Genomic DNA, 12,921 nt, shown 5'->3' on the forward strand with positions numbered 1-12,921 from the left:
ATAATAGCCTTTTTATTCTGTAAGTAGGTCTTTACAGCCCCTAACAATTTGAAAGCTAATTTATTTAACTGGCGTTATTGTGAGAAGATGTCATAAAGAGTTTACATATAAAGCCTCTTTTTGTTATTGCCATAATAGAATTTGGACAAAATTGGAGGGAATCCAACCTGATAACAGAGATTGTAAACTAAATTAATTTTTAAACCATCCACTTTTATAAAATTTTTCTATTAATTAAGTATATGTTTATGGTAAGGTTTCATTTATCCGTAGTAAATGCTATGTAGTTCATGTTTATTATTCATTAATTTAATTTATAAAGGATATTAATTTTAATAATAAAATAATTATAAAGTTATGTGAACAAAATTCTCCAATAACTATTTGAGCCTAATAAACTATACACTGTTCGTGAAATATTTTGTTAATTTTAATATATCCTAATTAGAAGGCAATGCCACTAGTTATATCAATAAGTGTTGTGGCAGGGTGATTCAGTTAGACCATTGAAACTTTAAAATTGTATTGGTATTAAATCGGTTATACATCTTGCAATATACCTAATTATAATATCTGAACAAATAAAAAACTCTCATTATTTAAACTGTTTATATAATAATATTGTCTTGTGAAACTATCAAAGACATTTGCATATCTAGATATGTTCATACCTAGATCTTTAACAACTATAAAGACATGGCAACATTTCAGTATATACAAGATCGACCAACGGATATATGCAAAATAATTTGAAAATTATGTCATGGGATTCATTTCAATGTACGATTTCTAGAAAATGTATTTTTATAAAACATCTAGGTTATTCGAATGAGGTTGAAATGAAGTTGGAAGTCAAACCGGAATTACTAGTGTAAATTTATCAGTAAAATTAAACAGTAACAAAAAAACAGTATATGAATATTTGAGGCTTTTTAACTAATGCATAGAATATTCTTGTTATTTAAGGTGAAAACATATAGCCCTGACCTTCTGCTCACATGTAAAAAACTTTAATAAAAGACAATGAACATTTATTTTGTGACCACTGTTTTGTTTGTGTTATAATTATTATAGACAGTTATTTTTAGTACAGATAGAATAAAAACATGTCTTGGAATCTAAAAATTGTATAAGTTTTCTCACACTAGGCAATAGTAGCAGTCACGAAATTGCACTTTACATAACTCGAAGAAAGCCTATTTAAATGCAGATACTTGCACTGCCCACATGTCGAGCCACACCCACTGACGTATGTCGTATCACAAACACCCGGTTCAAACCTCTTGAGGAAGGCCTCTAACAGTTATATATACGTTGTAAGATAAAACATGTCGTCACTATTCTTCTTAATAAAACCACGTACATTTTCATAATTATTTTTAGATCTCTATAGTAGTACATTGTATACCTCAGGCACTGTGTTCACACGGTGAGTGTGAACCTTAACTATATACAATCAATGATATACTTTAATTCGGTACGCACGCAGTTATTATACATTTGGAATATTTACAGTTTTTCACGCAATCTCGCCGAAATTAATGAAAACTACAGTTTTATTCTAAAGATAATTAAGATATTATTAAAACAATAACTTTACATAATATTTTTAGGTATAGATACAATAAACTATTTGTGTGAAGGAAACATTGTAACCTTTAGAGGTATATTCTAATGTGTTAAATATAGTACCAAACAGGTACTGTTTTATAAATTGTTCTATTTGAATTATATATCCTAACTGTACCAACATATAAAATATTATTTTATAAACGACTTAGTGTGTAGGCTTTTATTATTCTAGCATCGATAAGATTAAATCAACAAACATCTAATTGTTTATACGGAGAGATATGTTGATAAGTATTTCATATGTAGATTTAAAATTTTGCATGAAACTTCATTTGTACAATAAACAGCTGTATGATGTGTCATTTATTGTGTTAACTTTTTTTGTATTATTTATAAATAGTTTATCTCTCTTTTAGAGAATTAAATTAACTTAGATTATTTGAAATTTTCGCATTTTCTCAATAAAGCCTGTTACGTCACATGGTGTGGTGTACTTCTATCCAATGCATTGTTATGGACATTGTAAATGATTCATACTATTTAATTGTTTGGAATCTATAAAAAAACAGAGCTCACTTTTATGGGAAGATTATACAATTTTAATGAATATTATAGAATGTTATATAAATAAACCTCTTTATTTCATTTTTAAGGTGCCTCTCACGCAGAGATTTAGAGATAAATTTTTAATCAACCTAAATAACTGTTATTGGAATCACTGAAATAAAAAGTATGATACATTAAAATAATTTTGTCATGAGAATGATTCCAATAACCAGATTTATACAGCCAGATTATTATAAGTTTTTGTCTCATAAAAATCAAATAACATGTAACATGTAAAGCGTCTTAGAGGATGAGTGTAGAAATGGCTATTTCAGTCCTTTCTCTGCCTCTAATTATAAAATCATTTTCATCTAATTTCATCCAGGTATAAAGAAAGTTAAAGGTAGAGACAGTGTTAATTATGAATATTTTTCAGTGAGCTAGCAAACATAAAGGATATGAATGTTGGCTTGGATGTTTGCTTAATAATTCACAAGTATGCCTTTTTAATAATAAATGTAATTCTTAACTTAAAAAAAAATAATAAATTAAAACTAAAAAGGAAAAAACTCTATTTTGAATAGAAAAACAGTGTTAGTGTTATGAACGTAGAGAACAACAACACCGTAGAGAAAAGAAATAGGACTTTTTGGAACTTGAAGTAAGCTTATTTATATGCAGACGACATGCACAGTCAAGCTGTCGGCCAGCCACTCTCAGAGAGCTAGACTGCATCATAAACAGTTTACGTTTAAAGTAAGTCCATTGAGGTTTATTTCTTACATACTTAGATATTAGTACACCTCCCCACACACTTTAGATACATCTTTATATATGACATCAGTGGTGTATATACAATATTTTAAATGGCTCAGTCACTATTTAACTTTCACAGTAAAGTATATGCTCATTAAAAATTGTTTGTAAAAAAATAAATGAGTAAATATTTAAAAAGTTATATTTATTTTCAGACCTATAAAATAAGTTGGCTTTAATTCAAGTATCATTTCGCACAAACTGTGTTAACCTTTATGTTGTCACTGCATAAAGTTTTAACTATATGATATTTTATTAGGTCTTTGAATGGGCATTTACAATCTCCAATAGATGGTGTGTGCTATGAACGAGGCAATGTTTGTTCTTGATAGTTCTTACAGTACGAGTCTCTACATATCCCCCTTTCCAACAAGATAGGCTACCTTCCTACATACCACATTGAATTTTGTTTTTGTCTTTGAGTTTAAGGGGAGCGGGAAGGCCCTATCCCGACAATGTTAAATTACCAATTTTCAGGTACATTTTTCTCAAGAACTAATTGGACTACGTACATGAAATACCGTATTTTATACACTATATTGAGTAAACACATGCTGTTATAACATTTCTTAACAAAGTTTACTATAGTTTTTGAATTTTTGAAAAATATGATTTTAAAAGTTTTAATTTTCACATTACTTAATTTTTTTATAAAGGGTTAATGTAATGTTAAGACCTTGATTTAGCATGTATTTGTTGAATATAGCCATCTTCAAAAGCAAAAAAAATTTCAACTCTCTACCTCCAATAGTTTTTGAGAAAAATGTACCTAAGTATTAAAATATTAAAGTTACGGAGAATGAGCATTAAAGTAAAAACTCACCAATAAGCTCAAAACATCCCTCCACCATAGGCTGGATCATCTGCTTTCTCTTCTTTCTCTTCCAACTCAATTGTTCTTTTTCTTCTGTTAATTCTAGCTTCCTTTGTCATATTTTCAGCCGCTTTGTCCGCTTTTTTCTTCCGCGTAATATCCAAATCGCGAAGTGCACAAGCTGATTTCTCACTCAAGTTCAGGCCCAGGCGTTTGTAAATATTTAACTTGCTGCAGTATCCATCATTAAAGTTTAAAACAGCATCATAAACTCCAAGTTGAAAAGTGTTCAGCGTTACAAAAACAGTTTTAGGAATTTTCGACCACACAACATTATTGAAACTTTTATTCGGATTTTGAGTTTTTTGATGAAGGCACTTTTTCAGGAGTTCAGGGTCAGCCAAATCTTTGAATATACTCTTTATGGTAACCATGACATCATAAGGTAATTGATTTTCATGAGTGTATGTGGTATTATTAGCTTGAGCTTTGTTATACCTGCACCAAGACTCATCTCCGACAGGACACAGATTATGTTGTGGTTGATCGTCTGTAGAGATTTTATGAAAAAATGTCGCCCATACATTTTTTTCATTTGTTCCAGATCTGACCCAGCCCTTTTGATAGCTAAACCATAGTATTCTTGCATTTTGTAAATTTCTTTATCGGTTAGTCGGTTCCTTCCACCCAAGCTTTTACCATCCGCTAACTTTGTCTTACCGCTTTTCTTTTTCAATGCTCGAAGCCGAGAACCCATTCTTTTTTTAACATGGTTGACGCACTCTAGTTTCTGTACAACCACATCATCTCCATAAGGTTTACTATCTGTTACCTTCTTGAAACCATTGCTGTCTCCATCTCCTAGGTAGGTTGTATACCGAACGCCTTGGTTAGTGGAATTTTGAAACACCTCGAGCGCTCCAGCCACTTCCATCCCTCCGCTGGTTCCAGAATAATTTTTGGTGCAAATGTGTACAGGGATTTTGTCTTTGTCCTTAGCTGTTGTACATGTCTGACAGTATTTAGACATCACAGAAACATCCAGAATCTTCCCAGTGTCAAAAGAAGTAACACTTACGAATCCGTTCAGAGATAAGTGGCCCCTTCGCTGCCATGACCCATCTAAACATACAGCCAAGTCGGTTTTATTACCTTCTTTATTTTCATTGACTGCCTCCCTTGTAGCAACCTCCATACTTTCCTTAGCAATTGCTTCAACAGTAGTTTTGAGCAGTTTAGTGTAGGTCTGAAACTTTTGTGGCGGTGGGGGCAGATTCATAAGTGCACAGAATATATCGCCTGCAGCTAGCCCACGTCCAATCGACTTCAGTGCGAATACTAACATAAGGTTTGTATTGTACTTTCCATTATTTATTTCAGAACTGTAGAAACTAGTGGTATGAAAGCAAAGGCCACATTCAAGTTCGACATTAGCAGCTAACCCATGTACTTTTGTCTGTAATACGCAGCTCGATGCAATTTACGCCATCGCAAGACTTGCATTTTGTGAAACTTTTGATTGCATCACTTAGTAAATGTAAGTCAAAAATAAAATTACCTTCTCCCTTGCACTCATACTTTACAGACTCACTAATAGGCCTTGATAATTTCTTGGATGAAGAACTTGGGGATTTGGTGGCAGATTTATCAATTGGCCTTGATTTAGGGTTATGTTCAGCACTTGTAAACTGATTCCCTCTGTATTTGGGTTTAGGCTTTGTTTTGAACGACACTCTTCTCGGCATTTTCACTTCACACAAACTATCACAACACTCCACTGCAAAATAAAATAACTCTCTCGGATCTCAGTATAAAAACTGTTGAGAAAACAATATTTGTAAACAAAGATTGAAACTATAACAAAACAGAAAACCAATACACTTCACTTTGTTGGTTTACTGTCAGCTGATTGCAGAAACACTCTTTTATTTGGCCTTTGGTGTACCAAAATAACATGACACACACTGAAACTTACTTGCAAGGTATACTATATGAATGTAAGCTTAGTTCATAAGCGCCCGCCCACGCGCAAAAGGTAAAAAATCTGACGTGACATGGCTTACAAAAATATTTATAGTAAGCTAAATAATCATCCCACGACATTGAACCTTATATTGTCTTAAAGAAGACATTCCAAGAAACAATAAAAAAAATTAAAAGTGAATTTGTAAAAATAAAAAAAAATGGCCTTCCTGCTCCCCGCAATATAGTAATCTTTGGCATCGTTCAGTAAGCTTTATTGAAATCATTAGGTATTGGATTATCTTATGAATCCAAAATATGTATGAAAATGTCACTTTTTAAACTGCAAATATAAATTTAATGTTATAATATTAATGACGTATAATTCACTATAATTTTACCCAAAATCTATATGGTTGGCTTCTCTGACATTAAAGCAAAGGTTCTTGTAAGAAATTTAGGTCACTATATTTTAAATTGGTAGTAGAATAGAAAAATAAATTTATTATTTTATCGTCTTAAGATATAAAATTAAGCCACTGAATGTTTAAAGATAGGAATTTAAATTATGGATGTTTAGGTGATAACAAAAGTAAAAAATATTGAGGTCTAATTATGTATAACTACACTAAGATATTAACCTGTAAGACATACGTAATTATTATTATAGCAAAATTTGTAAGGTTTATTTAGTTTAGATTAAGGTTGTGAAATATTATCATTTATTATGAGCAAGGACTGTTGTGAGAGGATTTAAATAATAGGTTCGATTGGCAATACAACACCCTCAAATAAACCAACACATATTTTATTTGTAATAGCATCGCATTATATTGATTAAAATTTTAAATAACAATGGATATCATCAACCGACATATTGAACACAAACTTTAATTCCAATTATGTTTAATATTAAATTATTCATTAAAATTTATGTTTAATTTATTTAACTATAACATTTATTAGTAATTTTGTAGTGTTGCAATAAATATGTGTTCATGAACTAACGTGAGAAACTTTCTTTTAAATAATTATACATTTATATAAATTTACATGATTAAAACAAATGAGTGACTTTACGAAACTGAGAACATTTAAATAAAATATATGGAATAGGAAAATATGAATTTCAATATTAAATTATTCATTTGATTTCTACACATTATAATCTTTTCTTTTCATTACTTTAGATATAGGTACCTTGGAATTGTAAATGAGACGTATTAAAATGATTAATGAACCCTGATATATAGTACTACGTTCCTAAAACTAAATACAAGATTTTCTTAACTTCATTTTGTTTGCACTTGACACTTTTACGCCTAAAAGATTTTCCCCCGCACACAAACACAGCACTGGCACACCCGAACGTGGCTTGTCGAATCAACTCCTCGACTTCCTGCCTCTCCTCGGTGTTCCTGATTTTTGATGTTGCCCCCGCCAGCTCTCCTGACTACGCCTATGCCAAATCCCTCCATCATAATTGGTAAGTACACATTTTTCATAATCAGCATGTCTGTCCCTTACATCGTCGTATGATTTTTAGAAATAAGCATTTCCGCTACTTAAACAAGCATTTCCTGTTTGTTTCATTGTTCGGTGTCTGGGCGGATGTGCGTATCCACTTACATCCGGAGGATGTTTGTTCGAATTGTAATACAAGACTTCCTTTCCAGCAACTATCTGTACATTGATTCTATGACTTTTGTCATACTAATAATTAAGTATGTCTTACAACCCGGATCACATTTTTACAAGTTTACCAGGATATTCTCCAATCAAAATTTAAATAATATGTTCAATATTTAAGTTTAACATAATGCTCAAATGCTCTACGTACAGCTGCCCTTTAGTATTACTGGGTTGTATGGGGATATTTCCCAAGATCACTGTATTTAAAGATAGAACGGGAAAAGTTTCTAAATGCCATTACGATCCTGAACGATTTATTTTTTGAGGGAGAGGCAGGAAAATGCTTTTGCGCACAAAGGTGGCCAGCCTGTAGTGTGGGACTCCTATTTACGTAGAATACCCATTAAAACCCTCCTCTACTCTTAGGATTCTAGCCTGGAAACCGCTTATCACTTTAAACTTCGGACTAGGCCTAATTTAGGCTTACACCCAGAGGGCTCGCACCTATCTAGCCGTTCGGATCTTGTAACTGTCCCGCGTTTCGGTTCGGATCACTCTTTTTGGAGTATACCCTGTGCAAAGCTAGACCTGGACCAGCAGCACCAGTGGTCCTCGCCCTCCAGCATCCGGTCACAGACCGTGTACACCGAAATCATACCGAGTCTGTTGAAGCCATATACGAAAAGGCTAAACGATGGCAATAACTGAGATGCTGTTATAGCCCAATACTTAGTTTTTATGGAGAGAGAACGTTGTTCAGAACAGCTCTGTGGTGCGAAACGTATATTTATTTCTGCTATTTAGTTCAGCCGACGATAATTGAATAGTTACCCATTCATCTTTGAGCCTCTTGTACTCAACTTGTGTAAAGCAATGTAGAAAAGCTTATAAATCACAAGACTATAACAGTAGTTTTTTAGTACGTTAGCTTATTTAAGTACCTCTAAGCAATGCCCATTATTTACTACAGATATTTGACAATTACAAGGACGCTAAAACGCCTCAAGAGGTTTCACTGAGGTTGCATAGAAAGTTGAATTCCTAAGTAAGTTTCAATTTCGATATGTCCTTCGAGCAGACTTACAATTATAGAGAACAGATATTAATACAAATATTATGCTCACCCAAATTGCATAGATGGATACGCTCCATCATAAAACACATTTCGTTTATTATAAACGAATTGCAAAAATTAACAATTTTAATCCTACGGATGAAATCTTTCTCGGGATATCTTGTCACACGATACATTCACATATTTTTCATTAGGATCGGTTTCATTGTATATGCACTGATATCAACTGGTTTTGCCAACTTATAACATAGATTTTCCGCTCCATTAGCTTTTACTAAAAAATGTTTTACTCGATGAATAAATATATATTTTCTTGTTGCAATCATAAGTACCCTTGAATCCAAAGTAAAATTATTCAATAAGTCTCAGTCGTACCCCATGGAATGATATACCGACGTCAAACTCATTGTTTCTCATATTTAAATGACGGTTCAAACAAAATTTCAAGTCTATAGGTGAGAGGTACGAGAGGTATCGTGCAGACCGGCAGACAGACAGAGAGAAATACAAATTTTCCATTCATTCCAGTGATCTTCTCTTCGCTGATAAAAGGCTGATTTTATTTTGAATTTGTTTTAATTATTTGTTCAGATTTTACAATGGTATCCTTTAGCACTTTGTTTTTGGCCTTTGCCTGTAAAATTGCAAGCGGAAATTAGAAGAAGTAATATGTTGCAGAAACTAGTTTTTCCGTTAGGTATCAGGATTTTCCCAGATAATCCCCTACTATAGAGTTGTCTTGTTCATGGGTGGTAAGGTAATCTAGATTTATATTTATCATTACTAGTGAGAGGTATTAGGATTATCACCAACATTCTGGCGGTTAGCGTAGGCTCATCTCAGATTTTTATATTAGTGAGCTGTTTCCCAATTCACTAATAACCCATATATACCCGGAATATGGAGCAGATAAACTGTTACTCTAACATACAGTTGTACTAGTTTAGAGTCCATACTGACCCTTCGAGCTTATAAAGGTGAAGCCATATCCATATATGTAAATGTGTGTGTGTGGGTGTTTGTTATATCTATCCATTTATATATATCAGGAGAATATAAACTGTTACCCTATAATACGGTTGTACTACTAGAGAGTCGATACTGACCCCATGAACATAAACAGGTTAAAAAGTTTAGGCTATAGACAATCATTACCACTTGACGTGATTTGCATTGGAAATGTACATTATTGATTTAAAACGTCGTGACAAATTGCGTTTTTACTGTTCGTCAAGACCTATTCCCCTTGAAAGATATTACCTGTGTGCTGGTTTCACACTGTAATGTAGATCCGTTATATTCCTAAGCCCCGTCCACTTGTGTGGGAATATAAATGGCAGTTACGAAGGAACAGTTAGTGCTGGGAGTGCAGACCTATTCCACATTGAAAGATAATACCGGTATGCTGATTTCACACAGTAATGTGATCCATTATATTCCTCAGCCCCTTCCACTTGTGTAGGGGAATATAATTGGCATTTAAGAAGAAACAATAGGTGCTATAAGAGGAGAGCTACTCTAACTTGTAAGATAATACCGGTATGCTGGTTTCACACATATTCCTCAGCCCCTTCCAATTGTGTAGGAATATAATTGGCAGTTAGGAAGCAACAGTTGGTGCTGTGGGTGGAGAACTATGGTTGTTTGATCACCTTTGGTGTGTACGAGCTAGGTTCATGAATACGGCGGTAGGTTCATCATTCCTCCTACACATTTACACCCCAGTTAGTTCACTTAGTAGCCCCAGGATATTGTTACGGAGCAGAAACTCTGGTACAGAGGATCACCGAGGACTGGACGGTCAGGTGCGGGGCCACAGGGCCTGTAGTCTACTTCTGTACCTCCAAACTTCTCTTTAGTGTCGTATTGAACTTGGAGTACAGTTCGTCTGTTTTACGCACAATGCATTTGAATCCCGATTGAGTCCTTCCTACATATATTTAAAATCAATTCTGTCACTTCAAATCTACAAAAATATTGATGCAATATCACACATTTAACATTTACACAGTAATCGTTAAACTAATTACCTGTATACCCTGCACAACGTAGGGATAAATTTAGTATTTTGAAATTTTACACCCAAATTTTATATTTATAGTTGGGGTCCTCTAATAAATTATATTAAATAAAGGTCTATATTTTATTACAAATTGTCTTATTTGTTTTATAATTTTATTTTATAAGAAAATGTTCATCACTAGATGATCAAAGCATCTACCAGACATTGGGAGGTGTGACAGCTCCTCGTCTTTGATGAAAGTTAACTGCGATTGACAGCATCCTAATATGCCTTTGTTAAACTTTGGAATTGTAGAACAGAATTGATAGGTTCTCTGAGAAAGGAACATTAAATTAACTTCAACAAAGCAAATTAATTTTGTAATAAGACGTTCTAAATAAGTATCATTAATAATTGTTTTTGTAATTTCAGTATTCTATTATATTTTTTTATTAACAGAGATTTAGATGTAATTGGCGGAGCTTTAGCTAAGCATATAATTCAAGAGGCTGACATAGTCATTTCTGTTTAACTGTTTATCTGCCCGTCCATCCGCAATATATTTTGAAAACTAAACCTATAGACTTGAAATTTCAACGAAGCATTATATCTATGTAAGCGACGCTGCGTTTGTGCATAAATAAGGTGTATTATTAATTGTTTGCTTCATTTAAATGTTTTTTATCTTTTCTAATTTATCTTCTAGTTTGTAAATCCCTCCTATAACAACTTGTGAAGCGAGACGAGACGGTCACTTTAGAATCACTCCTAATTAATCAGAAGGAAATATAAGTCTATATACTAAACTGTATATAATATTTGTTGAAGCTGTTTTAAGCCCTAATATCTTTAATTTAAATTGAATGTAAAAAATGTAATACTAGTTTAAAACTTTTCAAATAGGAAGAAAAGATAAAAGAATATTAAGAGACTAAAAATGTAAGGAAGTGTTAAAAATGTGCCTTACTTTGTGTATCAACTATATTGTTATTATTGTGGCTTAACTAAACCATTTAAGGTGGATGAAACATCGCATAAAGATTTTCTTTAGCTTTTTCATAAGTTTTTCGTCTATTTATTTGATCATTTAAAATGTCATTATGAGCAGTTTTTATCAACAGTTAACAAACTTTTTTTGATCAGTACAAATAGCACAAAAACATTGCTAAGAAAACCCTGTGAAATTGACCGATGAAGAAGAGATATTAGATAAAAATTCAAACATTTTCATCATTTGCAACACTGATGTATTTGGTAACGAAAAAGAAAAGAATATCACTGCCCTTTAACCGGAAAATTTTAAAGAGCAGCTCATAGTATTTGAAATCTGAATCTAGCAATTCCGAAATATCCCGGTTTTCTGCCATCATATGTGAAAAATAACCACTTGTGTGTATGTCAAAGAATTAGCTACAAGTACGGAATGGTGGTTTAATTGCAAAAACCGATGAGAAACTTATAGATTATTCTGTAAATTCTGGTTATGGATACAAATTGTAAGGTGTAAACCTAGTTAATTCATACAATTTTCGTTTGTAGATATATTCAGATTTAGGGTATTATCCATTGAAAAACTTCTAAAAAAGATATAAAATTTACAAACCATTTTATGCATCATGGTTTTAATAAAATACTAGATATAAAGCCAAATATCTAATATCTGAAGAGACTTTTAGAAATGTATCTGGAAAAGATATTATTCCTTTAAATTTGATCGATAATATTGAAAAACTTTATTATAAAATAAAATGAGATTCAAGATATTTGCTCATTCTTGACAGATGAGATGGTTTCCAATATAGATTATAAACATTAATTAAAAGCGAGTAACAAATTGAGGGAAAAAACATTATTAAATTACTCCGATTTATACATTATTGAAGATTTCCTATTACTTGCAAATATTTTGGTGAATTTTGTATCAATTTGCTTTACTTGATATAAAATCGATGCTTGGGATGCGGTGCTAAAATTTAAAAAAAAATTAGCTGCAATGAATTAACCATTAAAACTTGTATTAGATGACAAAAAAATGAATCAGAGGTCCAATCTCTTAATGTACAAAAAGACAAGTTAGAGCAAACAAATATATTTGAAAACATTTATGAGAAAATACAAGATCGTTCTATATTGTACGTCAATTCAAAACAGTCTCTATGTTTGGGCATTGTCGCAAAATTGCCGTATAATGAAATAAAGTGGGTGGATCTAAAAATGCATTCAAAATAAGAGTGGAAATCACAATGTTAGAACTTTCTGGAAAAAATTAGATTATGTGTATATGCTAGATGTTGAACTAAAATATCCAGAAAATGTACATAAATATCGTAGAGATTTACTTCACGCTAGAGAACATTTTAGAAAAAACCATTGCACAAATTTTTCTAAACAAAACATAATATGCCGTTCATTCCAGAAATTTGAATAATATTAAGTAGAACAGATGGTAATTATAAAATATGTGTATATAGTGATGGGTTTTACAAAAAATTTCGTAAATGA

This window comes from Homalodisca vitripennis, chromosome 1 (assembly GCF_021130785.1).
Source record: "Homalodisca vitripennis isolate AUS2020 chromosome 1, UT_GWSS_2.1, whole genome shotgun sequence".
NCBI lineage: Eukaryota > Metazoa > Arthropoda > Insecta > Hemiptera > Cicadellidae > Homalodisca > Homalodisca vitripennis.